The sequence below is a fragment of the Peromyscus californicus genome, unplaced genomic scaffold (genome assembly GCF_007827085.1).
Source record: "Peromyscus californicus insignis strain IS unplaced genomic scaffold, ASM782708v3 Scaffold_18__1_contigs__length_77618521, whole genome shotgun sequence".
Taxonomy (NCBI): domain Eukaryota; kingdom Metazoa; phylum Chordata; class Mammalia; order Rodentia; family Cricetidae; genus Peromyscus; species Peromyscus californicus.
Window position 1 is genome coordinate 62,850,551 of NW_026294480.1, and position 15,957 is coordinate 62,866,507.

General features: G+C 41.6%; 1 protein-coding gene across 1 annotated transcript in view; it reads left to right on the forward strand.

The window, feature by feature from the left end:
* Atg10 (autophagy related 10) overlaps window positions 1–15,957 on the forward strand; it is a 317,126-nt gene that overhangs the window by 280,772 nt on the left and 20,397 nt on the right. The gene's annotated exons all lie outside the window — the stretch shown is intronic.

Consider the following 15,957-nt stretch of genomic DNA (forward strand, 5'->3'; position numbering starts at 1 on the left):
TTTTTGTTAATAAGATCTTTTAAGATTCATGTTACATATGTGTGTAAAATCTATATAGGAAATGCATGTGTCTGTGGAGGTAGGGTGGGTATTGCTGGTTTGTGATGCAGAGTTCTAACTCCAAGGAACAGAGCTCTGAAAGTGAGCAGGCAGATTAGTTTCTTCTACTTCGAAGACCATGTCATGACCTTGTTCTGCTGGCCAGTGAGTTGATGGCCACTGGGACTCAGGCAGTATTGAACTGTTCTTGTGCCCACAGCCCTGGATACTCTCATGGACGCTAGTCTGACGCTGCCCCTCTCGGTTTGAGTTTTGTTGTTTTTAATACAGTGTCTTGCACTGTAGCTCAAGGAGGCCTAGAAATCAACCTGTAACCTAAGCTGGCCTCAAACCCACAGGAATTCTCCTGCCACCACCTCCAGAGTGCTTGGATTACAGGTGTAAGATAGCATGCTCACACTACGCCTCAGTATTTTATAGGGTGTATTGGTTAAGTGTTTTTACAGTTTTATTTCTGAGTGTTCTTTTAAAACAGTACCACCAGCCCTTGCTTTACCTTTTATGTTGTCCATGGCGACATCTAGTGGTCATGTTGCCAGTGCCCTTCAGTGCATGTCCTTTTCCGTAAAATACTAAAAACGAACCAAAACCCACATGTATTCTATGTTCAAATTAGTCTATATAATAATAAACCCATAACTCTGTGGTGCTTTCTTGGATTCCTTTCCAAGTTGTCATGTGGCTCCAGGAAGCCACTACTAGTTACAAAGAAGCTGTTAACAAAGGCAGCCTGATGTGTAAACAGGGAAGCACAGCTCAGCAGATCCACAGCATCCAGTAACTTTAAAAAAATAAAGACCACATTAAAAAGAAAATATCAACTGTATTTCACATAGTGAAAGTATTGTTACCTTGTGAATTTTGCTTTCAACCAGTCATTTGTCCTCAGTGGTGAGATTTGTAGCACTAAGTATCTGTTGGATATCTGAATTACATAGGTAATTACTGAGCCAGAGGATGTAGGTTTAAAGAATAGAGAGAAATTTGATCAGAGGCCATTGAAAAAGCAGCCATGAGCAGGACAGAATAGGGCATTCTTCACCTACGAAGGTGAGGCTAGCAATACCCATAACCCCAGCACTTGAGAGGCAGAGACAGAAGGATTGTCATGAGTTCAAGGCCACATTTGGCTACATGATGACTACCAAGCCAGGCCAGTCTACTTATCAAAACTCTAGCCACAAAAATAAGTAAATGTACTGGTAGTCGTCACTTGGTTGTCCCCACATCTTTATTTTGCTGACGGTTCATGTACACTGCAGCTATACAGATATTCTTGTACCAGCAGTACTATGGCCACACACTCAGAATGCATAGAAAAAATTAAATTGGAAATTTTCAAACGTAAGAGCGGAGACCGGTATGAACACTCACATAACCTACAGATCGGAACTAGCAAACCAAGATGGTGCTGTATTTGCTTCCTTTCGTTCTTTTGTTCTTCCGATACCATAAAGTGAAGTTTAGACATTGTGGCATTTGTGTCTCGGGGTACAGACACTTTTATTTGACCTTGTCCATCTAATTTTGCTCCATGTTCAACTGTTGAATATTGCAACCCCTAAACTTTGGACGTTTGTCCTCTGCCTTTATCCCTGATGGTAGGCTTCATACTCACGATGTGATTGTAAAATTACCAATGTCTTTGGGCCACTTCTATTTACAATGATAAGCCAACAAGTACAACCAAACCAGAATGGACAGGTGCATTTTACAGCTTCCATGGGATGGATTGGTAATACTGTTTTTTCCCCCACAGGCTCACTCATTGGTTGGGAAGTTGGAAGTTATGTTGAGGTGGGACCTTGTCATAGTCACTATTCTATTGCTGTGAAGAGACACCATGACCACAGCAACTCTTATAAAAGAAAGCATTTAATTGGGGCTTGCTTACAGTTTCAGAGGTTTATTCTAATTTCATCTTGGTAGAGAGCATGGCAGCACTCAGACAGAACATGGTGCTAAGGAATGTAGTTGAGGGTTCTACATCCGGATCCTTAGTGACTCTCACAGAGAGAGTCACTAAGCCTGGCTTACTCCCAATGACATACTTCTTCCAACAAGGCCACACCTCCTAATCCCTCCCAAGTAGTGCCACTCCCAAATAACTAAGCATTCAAACATATGAACCTATGGAGACCATTCTTAGTCAAACCACCACAGAGTTATTGGGAAGTAATTATGTCAGGCGGCTTCACCCTCATGAGTGGATTAATGCTGTCTCACAGGAATGGATCAGGCAGGACTTCGGGGACAGGATTAGTTCTTTTGAAAATCTATGACCCTACACTGCCCTGAATAGGCTCTCTCACCTGTATGTACTCCCTCGGTTGATGGCATCCACCGTGATGTCCTCACCAAGGTTAAACGAGTGCCTGTGTCATGCTCTTCAACCTCTAGAACTGTGAGTGAATGAACTGCTCTTCTTTATAAGGCACAACAGTGGAAAATAGACTAAGATAATCATCCACACAGAACCATTGTGGGGACATTTTAGAAACTATATGAAACCACACTCAACTATACACTGTTTTCAGCTGTGACTAAAATGGAGAGTTTGGGAGCTACAGGGATGGCTCAGCTGTTAAAAGCACTTGCTGCTGTTGAGGAGGACCCAGGTTTGGTTACCGTCAACCATGTAGAGGTCCACAACCAGCTTTAACCCTATGTCCTGGTTGGGTTTTTGTCAACTTGACACAAGCTGGAATTATCCGAGAAGAGGGAACACAATTGAGGAAACTCTTCTATAATATCGGCCTGTGGAACACTGTCTTGATTAGTGACTGAGGTGGGAGGGCCCAGCCCATCGTGGTGGTGCTAACCTGGGAAGGTGGTCTTGGACTATATAAGAAAGCAGGCTGACTGAGGCAGTAAGCAGGACCCCTGCATGACCTATACTTCAGTTCCTGCCCCCAAGTTCCTACCTTGAGTTTCTGCCTTGACCTCCCTCAGGGACAGACTGTTACTTGAATGTGCAAGATGAAATAAACCCCATGTTACTCTTCATCATGATCTTTATTACCACAACAGAAAAGTGATTATACACTCCAGTTCTAGAGGATCCAACACATTCTTCTGGTTTTCATGAACACTGCACACACGTGGTGTACATACACACACTCAAGCAAAATACTCATACACATTAAAAATCTTTTAGAACAATTAGGTGGAAATTTACTATTGCATTTCTGCTCACAGTTGAACAGAATTATACAGTAGTTTCTTAACTACTTTAAAAACTCTAAAGATGAATAAGAACATATTTTCAGAAAAAAATATATGTGCACTTTTGTGCATGTGCGTGCACACACACACATAACCAGAAAATTCATATGCTATCGTGATGATCCTTCCCCTTAAAATCGATGTATAAGATAAAACCTAGATCAAGAATCCTATCTGATAAGTGTGCACAGGAGGAAAAGGAGTATGGTGATGGGAAAATACCTACATATACAGTGTGTAAAGTACAGTGTGAATGGTGATGGGGAAATACCTACATATACAGTGTGTAAAGTACAGCGTGAATGGTGATGGGAAAATACATACATATACAGTGTGTAAAGTACAGCGTGAATGGTGATGGGAAAATACCTACATATACAGTGTATAAAGTACAGCATGAATGGTGATGGGGAAATACATACATATACAGTGTGTAAGATACAGTGTGAATGGTGATGGAAAAATACCTACATATACAGTGTGTAAAGTACAGCATGAATGGTGATGGGAAAATACATACATATACAGTGTGTAAGATACAGCGTGAATGGTGATGGAAAAATACCTACATATACAGTGTGTAAAGTACAGCATGAATGGTGATGGGAAAATACATACATATACAGTGTGTAAGATACAGCATGAATGGTGATGAGGAAATACCTACATATACAGTGTGTAAAGTACAGCGTGAACAAACCATCTGATATTTATAAGACATAAGAATCTAGAATGGAGCTGATGGAATGATCAGGACATAAAATGTTCACTGTGCAAGCACGAGTACCTCAGTGCAAGTCCCCAGAAGCAACGTAACAGCTGGGCATAATGGCACACAGCTGTAACCCCGGCGCTGTAAAGGCACAGACAGGTGGTCTCTGGCTCTGGCCAGTCAGACTAGTCTGAGAGCTCCAGGTTCGGTGAGAGACCCTGTCTCAAACAATAATGTGGAGGCTGAATGAACAAGGCAGACACCTGTTTCCAAAGTAGGTGTTAAAGGGCAAAACATGCTTCAGCAAGTTACAGTGCTGTGCTCGGTTGTGACTGGAATGAAACACCGTCCCCAATGCCGCAGTCCAACCCAGGTGAGTGCTAAAGAAAGTGAGGAGGCACCAACATTGGACACCGTGAAAATGTGCAAGTTTGTGTAAGTGCTGTGTCCTGCATTTTAAACCCAGCCACCTTTAGTCAACTGCAGTGAAGCTTAAGAAACAAGCAAACAATAAACACAGTGAGTGGACTAGAGAACAAATCTCATTCAATAACTTACTGCCTCTGTCATAGTTATTGTTTCTATTTCTGTAATAAAAACACCTTGACCTAAAGCAACGTGGGGAGGAAAGGATTTACTTCATCTCACACTGAGGGAAGGCAAGGCAGGAACTCAACCAGGGCAGGAACAGAAGGCAGGAGCTGATGCAGAGGCCACGGAAGGGTGCTGCCTACTGGCTTGCTCCTCCTGGTTTGCTCAGCCTGCTTTCTTCTAGCACCCAGGACCACCAGCCCAAGGGTGGCACCACTTACAATGAGCTGGGCTCTCCCATGCTCATCATCAGTTAAGAAAATATACCAAGGGCCAGTCTGGTGGGGGTATTTCCCCACTGGTGAATCCCTCTTTCGTAATGACTAGCTGGTTTCCAGTTGACATGAAACTAGCCAGCACGGCCCTCACTAGTCAGGATCACTGGTAAAGGACCCGCAGAGGGAGTTGGTATTCTTACTGAGTCTTATTAGGACGTGGGTGCTTAGCTCCTCTACACCTCCTAGGAGAGCAGCACTCTTGGCACCAGATTTGCTGTTTGATGGTTTCAAGGTTGTCTGGGAGGCAGAGTGCACTGACGTGGAGAATGTGATGGTGCCTGGCTGACGTTCTGGGGTTGTGTGAGAATGGTTTGTTCCCAAACTGACAGAGATCTGGAAATGAAAAATTTAGGAATTTGAAAGCAACCTCAGAGGCAAACCAGACCAACAAAATACAAGAGATAGAAGAGAGGATCTCAGGCACTGAGACAAGATAGAAGAAATGGATACATCAGTCAAACAAAATGTCAAATCTAAAAAAACTCCAGGCAGAAAACTTCAGGAAATCTGGGACACTATGAAAAGACCAAATCTATGAATAATAGGAATAGAGGAAGGAAAAGAAACCCAGGTCAAAGGCACAGAAAATATTTTAAACAAATTCATTGAAGAAAATTCCCCTAACCTAAAGTTACAAGAAGCATACAGACCATCAAATAGACTGGACTAGAAAATAAGTTTCTCCCACACATAATAATCAAAGCATTAAACATACAAAATGAATAAAGAGTACTAAAAAGCTGCAAGGGGGAAAGATCAGGTAACAAATAAAGGCAGACCCATGAGAATAACACCTGACTTCTTAATGGACAGTCTAAAGCCGGAAGTTTATGTCGCTCTCCAAGGCTGCATAACAGGATGTTTCGGCCAAAGGCGTGGTTACCAGGTGTCTTAGGCTTCAAGGCCTAATTACAAGATGCTTTGCCATAAGGCATGGTTACCACATGTCTAGAGAATTAAGAAAGGGTCTACACTTGTTTGTACTTCCTACTTTAATCTTGAAAGGGGAGGTCTTTTCCTCTCCCCTTGCTAGTGTATAAAAAGCCCATTAGGAATAAACTCAAGGCAACTGGGTATTGACCCAGGGCCTCCCAGAGTTATCCTGTGTCTCTGTCTTTGTCTTCATTTACATCTATATCTTTTCCTATCTAGCATTTCTCAGTTACTCACTCCCCACTTCAAAGACTGTTCGACAGGTTGGGCTGAACCCCAACGCACAATAAATGGGGAAAGAAAATTATTCCATGATAAAATCAAATTTAAGCAGTATCTACCTACAAATCCAATCCCAGGAAAGGTGCTAGAAGGAAAACTTCAATCTGAAAAGGTGAAGCACACCAAAGAAAAGACAGGAATAAATAATTCCAGACCAGCAAATCAAAAGGGAGCGGGGAAACCCAGATCTTAACAACGAAATAACAGGAATCACCAAACACCACTCACTGATAACTCTCAACATTAACTGTCTCAGTTCCCTAACAAAAAGACACAGACTGATAGAATGGATTCAAAAACAGGATCCATCCTTCTGCTGCATCCAAGAAACACAGTTCAACGTCAAAGATAGACATTACCTTGTTGTGGCCGTGTTGAGAGACCCTCTGAGCAAAACCCCCACAGAGCTGATATCTGATGCAAAACACACAGGGGTTTATTGATAACAAGCAAGACCAGGCTTGGTCCAGGTCCAACATCTAACACAGAGGGTGGAGGAGGACAGCCCTAGGCTCACAGGGTGAGGGGTTTTTAAAGAGAAAAACCACAAGCAGAGTGGTACAAGCCTTGGCGTCATATGATTGGGTGAGGGTGTGTAACCTTTGAATTTACTGGTTGGGGGTTACAGTTATCATTTTTGGGCCGGCCTGGACAAGTCCCAGGCTCTGTCCTTGAGCTGCCATGGGGGCTGACTGGCTTCACACGTTCACATTGACCCATGCATGTATCTCTAAGTTGGTGAGGGGTCCCAGACAGTAAACAACTGGCTGAACCTTGAGCAGTCAGAGTATGTGCAGAAAGGGAGCTACTGCAAGGACTATGACTTTTGTTCACGGCCCTCCCAGAAAGTGCTTGCTCAGTCTCAGGAAACTGAATTGAGGCCTGATCTCGGAGAGAAGACCGAGCAGCCTGTTACGGCGTCTGCTCGGTCCTTTCAACGTTAAGGTAAAGGGCTGGAATAAAGACACTCCAAGCAAACGGCTCTAAGAAGAAGGCTGGTATAAGCATTTTAATATCTGCCAGAATAAAGTTCCAACTGAAACTAATCAGGAGAAATGGAGGACACTATATACTCATCAAAGGAAAAGTCCACCAAGAGAACACTGCAATTCTTAACATCTATACACCAAACACAAGGACACACAAATTCATAAGAGAAATGTTTCTTCAATCACATATCGACCCTCACACAGAGGTAGTGGGGAACTTCAGTGCCCCACTCCTGCCAAAGGACAGGCCATCCGACAAACACCAGAGAAACGCTGGAGTGAAATAATGCCGTGCATCAAACGGACCTGGCAGATATTTACAGACCATTTCACCCAAACACAAAAGAATACTATCTTCTTCTCGGCGGCCCATAGAACTTTCTCCACAATTGACCATATACTTGGACATAAAGTCTCAACAGACACAAGAAAGTTGAAATAGCACCCTGAATCCTATCTGACCACCACAGATTAATGCTGAATATCAACAATGACAGGAACAACAGAATTTATAAACTGAACAACTCACTATTGAACCAAAAAAGGTCAAGATAGTAATTAAGAAATAAATTAAAACTTTTTAGAATTGAATGAAAATGAAAACACAACCTACCAAAACCTATGGGACCCAATGAAGGCAGATCTAAGAGGCAAGTTAACAGCACCAAGTGTCGACATAAAAAATTTTGTAGTCGGGCGGTGGTGGCGCACGCCTTTAATCCCAGCACTCAAGAGGCAGGCAGATCTCTGTGAGTTCAAGGCCAGCCTGGGCTACAGAGTGAGTTTCAGGACAGGCTCCAAAGCTACACAGAGAAACCCTGTCTCAAAAAACCAAAAAAAAAAAAAAAAAAAATTGTAGAGATCTCATATTAGCAACTTAATGGCATACCTGGAATTTCTAGAACAAAAAGAAGAAATCAGACCCAAAAGGAGCAGAAGGCAAGAAATAATGAAACTATGGACTTAAATCAATAAAATAGAAAACAAACAAACAAACAAAAAATACAAAGACTCGCCGGGCAGTGGTGGTGCCCGCCTTTAATCCCAGCACTCCGGAGGCAAAGGCAGGCGAATCTCTGTGAGTTGGAGGCCAGCCTGGTCTACAGAGCGAGATCCAGGACAGGCACCAAAACTACACAGAGAAACCCTGTCTTGAAAAAACAAAACAAACAAACAAAAAAAAGATACAAAGACTCAATGAAATGAAGAGTTGGTTCTTTGAGAAAATCAATAAGATTGATAAACATGCCGGGCGGTGGTGGCGCACGCCTTTAATCCCAGCACTCGGGAGGCAGAGCCAGGCGGATCTCTGTGAGTTCGAGGCCAGCCTGGTCTCCAAAGCGAGTTCCAGGAAAGGCGCAAAGCTACACAGAGAAACCCTGTCTCGAAAAACCAAAAAAAAAATAAAAAAATAAAAATAAAAAAAATAAAAGATTGATAAACATTTAGCCAAATCAACTAATAGACAGAGTGATCTAAATTAATAAAATTAGAGAAGAAAATGGGAACTCAACAACAGAGAGCAAGGAAACCCAGAGAATCATGAGGACATCCTTTCATAAGCTGTACTCCACCAAACTGGTAATTTTCTTCATATATATAACCTACCAAAGTGAAATCAAGGTCAGATAAGCAATTTAAAGAGACCCATAACTCCTCAGGAAATAGAAGCAGCAATTCAAATCCCCCAAGAAAGCCCAGGGACAGATGGTTTTAGCACAGAACTGTAGCAGACTTTCAAAGAAGAAGTAATGCTACTCCTCCTCAGTTATACTGCAAACCAGAAACAAGGACCAATGCCTAATTACAGTAACCACAGTTTCCATGATGCCTGAACCACACACAAATTCAACAAAGACATTTTCAGACCAATTCCTCTTACGAATATAGATGCAAAAAATCTCAACTACACACTTGCAAACTGAATCAAAGACTACATCAAAAATATCTGCTGGGCGGTGGTGGCGCACAACTTTAATCCTAGCACTTGGGAGGCAGAGATAGGTGGATCTCTGTGAGTTGGAGGCCAGCCTGGTCTATAGAGCGAGATCCAGGAAAGGTACAAAGCTACAAAGAGAAACCCTGTCTCGAAAAAAAAACCAAAACAAAAACAATATATATATATTCCACCATGATCAAGTAGGCTTCATCCCAGAGATGTAGGTATGGTTCAACAAACGCAATATGTAATCCACTATATAAACAGAAAGACAAAAATCTTACAATCATCTCATTAGATGCAGAAAGGGCCTTTGACAAAAATTTAACACACTTTCATTATAAAAGTCTTAGAGGGAGTAGAGCTACAAGAGACACACCTCAACATAATAAAAGTGATTTACAACAAGCCCCCAGCCAATATCAACCTAAATGGAGAGAAACTGAAAAGTAGTTTCACTAAAATCAGGAACAAGACAAGGCTGTCCACTCTCTCCATACCTATTCAATATAGTACTTGAAGTTCTAGCTACAGCAATAAGACAACTGAAGGAGATCAATGAGATATATATTGGAAAGGAAAGAGTCACAAGTTGTTATTTGCAGATAATATGATAGGATACACAAGTGACCCTAAAAATTCCACTGTGCGACTCCTACAGCTGACAGATGTTTTCAGTGGAGTGGCTAGATACAAGATTAACTCACAAAACTCAGCCCTCCTATGTACAGATGGCAAACACACTGAGAAAGAAATCAGGGAAACACCACCTTTCACAATAGCTCAATAAAAACATCATGGGGGACTCCAACCAAGCAAGGGAAAGGCTTGTAATGATAAAACTTTAAAACATTGAAAATTAGAAGTTGAAGAAGCTATCAGAAGATGATAAGATCTCCCATGTTCAAATATTCGCAGGATGAACAGAGTAAAAATGGCTATTCTGGGCAGCAGTGGCGCATGCCTTTAATCCCAGCACTTGGGAGGCAGAGCCAGACAGACAGTTCGACGCCAGCCTGGTCTACAGAGTGAGATCCAGGACAGGCACCAAAACTACACAGAGAAACCCTGTCCCCCCGGCCAAAAAAAAAAAAAAAAGGAAAGAAAAGAAAAAAAAAAAAGGTTATCCTACCAAAAAGCAATCTACAGATTCAATACCATCAAAATACCAACACAATACTTTACAAACCTTCAAAGGACAATTCTCAACTTCAGATAGAAAAACAAACAAACAAACAAACAAGCAAACAAACCTGGGACAGCTAAAACAATCGTGCACAATAAAAGAAGTGGTGGAGGGATCACCATCCTCAATCTCAAACTGTATTACAAAGCCATAGTAATAAAAACAACATGGCACTGGCATTAAAAAAAAAAGACATTGATCAATGGAATTGAATTGACAACCCAGGCATAAATCCACACACCTATAGACACCTGATTTTGAAAAATACACACTGAAAAAAAGACAGCATCTTCAACAAATGGTGCTGGTTAAATTGGATGGCTGTATGTAGAAGAAGGCAAATCCATGTTTATCACCCTGCATAAAACTCAACTTCAAATGGATCAAAGACCTTAACATAAGGCCAGATATACTGAATCTGATAGAAGAGTAAGTTAGGAAATAATCTTGAACTCTTTGGCACAGGAAAAGACTTTCTGAACAGAACACCAATAGCACAGGCACTAAGATCAACAATTAATAAATGAAACCTCATGAAACTGAAAAGCTTCTGTATGGCAAAGGACACCATCATTTGGACAAAGTGGTTAGCTACACAGTGGGGGAAAGATCTTTACTAGTTACACATTCCATGATGGGTTAATATCCAAAATATATAAAGTTAAAAAAAAACAACCTGGATATCAAAAACACAACCCATTTTTAAATAGAGTTCTCAAAAGATGAAACACAAATGGCTGAGAAACACTTAAATAAACATACAACATCCTTAGTCATCAGGGAAATGGAAATCAAAACTACTTTGAGAGTCCATCTTAAATCAGTCAAAATGGCCAAGATCACTAAAACAAATGACAGCTCATTCTGGTGAGGATGTGGGTTAAGGAAACACTCCTCCATTGCTGGTGGGAGTACAAACTTGTACAGTCACTATGGAAATCAGTGTGGTGGTTTCTCAGAAAGATGGGAATCGATTTATCTCAAGTTTCAGCTATACCACTCTTGGGCATATACCCAAAGGACTCTACGTCCTACTACAGAGATACTTGCTCATCCATGTTCTTTGCTGTTCTATTCATAATAGCCAGAAATTGGAAGCAGAGTAGATGTCCATCAATGGAAGAATGATAATAGAAATGTGGTACATTTACACAATGGAGCATCAATTACTCAGCTGTTAAAGAATCATGAAATTCACAGGTAAATGGAGCTAGAAAAAAATCATGAGTGAGGTAACCTAGACCCAAAAAGACAAATATAGTATATATTCTCTTATATGTGGTTGTTAGCTTTTAAGCCTTCTATGGGCATACTATAATCTGTATAACCACAAAGATTAGGTATAGAGTAGGAGACTGGAGTGGAGGGAAGAAACTCCCAAGATAGTATTCATAGAGTATATAGTTATGGAGATGTGGGGTTGGGGGCATGACTGGAAAAGGGAAATTAAATAGAGAGGGGGAGGAAGGGAATACGTGAAGGGACATCTAACATTAAGGGTCATTTGAGAGGTCATATGGAAACTTACCGCTTAAAATATACACATATATGAAAGAAATCTAAATGGAATCACCAATTAACTGGAGAGACAAAGCCCCAACTAGACTGCTCTTGCAACCAAGTAGATTCTCCAGTGCCAGGAGTGGATTACATCTAACTGAGTTGTTGATAAAGAGGCCCCATGGGAACCCCCAAAGTACTCAGGCTATTGACAAGGTTATTGGTTGCTCCCCATAAACTGATGGTAGAGTCCTATTGCTGAAGACAACATCTACATATATCACTGACCACCGAGAAGTGGAGCTGGTGCCTACTTAAAGCCTTCATCCCTACTGACAAGTGTTCATGGTACTGAAAGGTAGTCTGCATACTGCCAGAGGAGAAAGGTAAACACAACCCAGCTACAAATCCTGCAGTCTACAATGGTGACTTGTCTGTAAGATATGCTGATTAAATAGTGGCACAAAACCTGTGGGAGCAACCAGCCAATCTGCTAGGAATTAAGGCTTACTTCACAGGATAGAACTCATGCCTGACACTGCCTGGGTGCTCAAGAACCTACAATGTGATAGGCTGTGGACCTAGGGGAAAACCAAATACTATTATTCTACTAAAGGAATGTGGCAATAAAATGACTCCCAATGATATCCTGCTATACCCATAGACCAATGTCTTGTTCAGCCATTATCAGAGCTTTCTCTTGCAGTATTTGGGAACTAATATAGAGACCTACAACTGGAATGCAAAGTGAGAGACTTGGAACACTCAGTCCTAAATGGATATCTTCATCAAATCCCTCCCCTCAGGGTTCAATGAACTAAGCTGAAGAAGATGGAGAAAGATTTTAAGAGCCAGACGGAATGGAGGACACCAAGGAAACAAGTGTCCTCCCGACAGAACAAGACACACATAGGAACTTAGACTGGCAGCATGCACAGGTCCAAGCCAGGTGGGGTGCCAAGAGGGAAAGTAAACATGACCCCCATCCCCAAGTCAGACTCCATCTCCAATTGACAAATGCTTGCAGAGGAAAATTAGTTTTCTCCAGTGGAGCCTCACAGGGCATATGAACCACACTTAAGGAAGGCCCTGTGCCCAGCAGTAGATGGTCAACACGAAACAAACTCAGCGGTATTTTTGGAGATTTTTTCTTTTCATAATGACCTAATGCTTTTTCTGGACATTTTCTACCTTGTCTTTTGATTATCTATTAGGGTTTCCTATTTTGTGTTTTTGTAAGTTTTGTGTATATGTGCAGATGTCTCTGCATCATGCATTTGTGTCTCTGCATGTGTGTTTCTAGAGCTTTTGTTTGTTTGTTTGTCTCTGCTTTGTTGGCTATTTATTTATTTGTTGGCCTGTTTCCTAAAGAGAGAGAAAAAGCAAGCACGGAATTGGGTAGGTGAGGTGGTGGGGAGGATCTGGGAGAATATGAGGGAGGGAAAACTGTAATCAGAATATGCTGTATGAAAAAAAATTTTCAATAAAAAAGATACACATATATAGCTTTTGAAATTAGAACCATGCAATTTTTTTAAAAAAAAAGTGGTATGCTAACAGAAATTTTCAGAATGCATTTCAATATTTTCATAAAGCATGAAATTTTCACTGATCATATACACACACACACACACACACACACCTTACTCAGACATAGAAGAGAAACTCACGGCATGGAGCCAGGCCTGAGGTGGCTAAGTGGCTGTTCCACTTGTACGGCAGTACCCACTGCTTGGCAATGGTTTGACTTTCCTCAGCGACAGCATTAGACCAACAACTGTTCTATCTCAGCAGTGCAATTACTTGCACAAATTATTTTTAAAGTGATAGGACTTACCTACGTTCCATTTATTTCCAGTGGATGAGATGAGGTGGCCAGATCTGAGCAATGGTTCCCGAGCAAGACAGTATAAAGTGCCCAGTTAAAGAATGGGGCCAGGTACCAGGTGTGGTGGCCCACACAAGCCTGTAAGCTCAGTATGTGGGAAGTAAACAAAGGGAGAAGAGGCGGTCATAAGACAGATACAACACACAGAAGACCATTACCTTAGAGCTACCTGAGCGTGTTTAAAAAAGAGCTCACAGACACCTTAAAAATCGTTTCTCAGAAGACTGCTGATAACTGAAATCCAGCAAGCGGCTAAAGGGATCCTGACGTCCCTTTGCTGTGGGATCTTGAGGCAGTGAAGGTGAGGTTCCTTCTGCTCTGAACTGTCTCTGCTTTGTTTGGCCTTTGCTAGACAGACTTAACACAGATAAATAATGGACTAAAGTACTGTTTACAACTTCTATTTTTTCTCTTCAAGACAGTGTTTCTCTCTGTATCCCTCCCTGGCTGACCAAGAACTCTCTGTAGACCAGCATGGCTTATCCACCTGCCTCTGCTTCCCAAGTGTTGGGAATAAATTGTCCGGTGCATTCCCCTTTTTTGAGTGTGTATGACATTCCGTCATATTGAGTTGTATTACCCCTAGCATAATCAAGACACAAAACTACAAGGAACCTTTTGGCCAGACATTGTGGAACACATCTTTACTTCCAGCACTCACTCAGGAGGCAGACATAAAACGTGTGGGGCTCTACTTCTCATTCCTGTTGACTGCCAATCTTGTCTCCAGGCTGTAATCTTCAAAAGTTAAATAAATGATAACATATAGGAAGTAACTTTTTGAAATTGCCCTTTTGTACTCTTGTGATTCATGAGGTTGCTGCATATAACACCAATTTCACTATCTAATTTTAAAAAAATCACATGTACATGTGTCTGTGTGCACATTGAGTGTATGCCTGTAGAGGCCAGAAAAGTTTCAGATTATCCTTGAGCTAGAGTTACAGTTGTGTTCTGCTGGAGATGGGTGTGAACACAAGTCCAAGCGGCACATGTTCTTAAATTGAGCCATTTCTCCAGTGCCAACAAGTTTTTCTGGTAAGTAGTATGCCATTTTTGGATATACAATTTAGCTGCCTCTCCTGTAGATTTCTAGTTCTTGGCTGTCACAAAATTGCCATAAATACATGCACAGGCTTTAAAATACGGGCATTTATTTTAACTTCTAACTACTTACGAGTTTAATGGCTGAGATGTATTTGTACTTTAACTTCATACAAAACTGCCATTCTCCCCCAGCCAACTGCAGATGGAAGAAGACCCAGCTGTTTCACTTTGCAAGTACCTGTACAGATACTAGTCTGCTTGGTTTAACAGGACTGTTTTAGTAGTGGATACAAGTCCTTTGTTGAATATGCGATTTAAAAATACTTCATGTTACCTTTTAAGGACCTTCAAAAAGCTGAAGTTTAAAAACTGGATGCCAGCATTCTTTATTTTATAAAACATGCTTTGGGAGTAATGTCTAAGAATCCTAACTCAGCATAGGTTAAAAATGCTTTGTTTTTTGAGTCTCACCTGGTCCCCATTTAGAAACTCGACCTAATTCTGTCACTCAGTCTTCAGTCTTGATGCTAAACCTAGTCTTAAAATTGCTTTGTTACCATTCCACTTTTATTAACTTGCAACATTGTTCAAGCTATTCTAACTCCTCTATACATTTTAGAATGTTTTCCTACATTCTAAAAAACAGACCAGCTGAAACTGGTTGTTCGTGCCTTTCTCAGATTTTGGTTTTTGGGGACAGGGTTTTACTTCGTGATCCATGCTGACCTCCAACTCCAATCTGCCTCCCCAGTGGGATTACAGGTGTGAGCCATGCCCAGCCTTCTTGCTCATTGGGAAAAAGCATGGCAAGAGACACAAGCTTCATGTTGTGTGAAGGACAGAGCTTTGGTCACCAATGTGGATGAGCACACAGAAAAGGGACAAAATTCAGTTCCACACTGTATCTGAGGTCCCCTTGTTAATTTGGTAGCCACTGTACTATGGAGCTGTGTAGCTGATAAAAAGGGAATCCTGGGAACATGTTAAGAAGAGTCAAATGGGCTGGGCGGTGGTGGCGCATGCCTTTAATCCCAGCACTTGGGAGGCAGAGCCAGGTGAATCTGTTTTCAGTTTGAGGCCAGCCTGGTCTACAGAGTGAGTTCCAGGACAGGCACCAAAACTACAGTGAAACCCTGTCTTGAAAAACAAAACAAAGAGTTAAGTATACAAGATGCCCTTGGGGGTGTCTTGACATCTCCACAAAGGACTTTGCAGGTTCAGCTGATCCTTACGAAGACAGGAGAGAACAAAGTTCTCCTTGGCCCCAGGAGTCTGTTTTGTTGTTGAGACTTCACCCCACTGCCATTCTAGCAGCTAGACATCCATG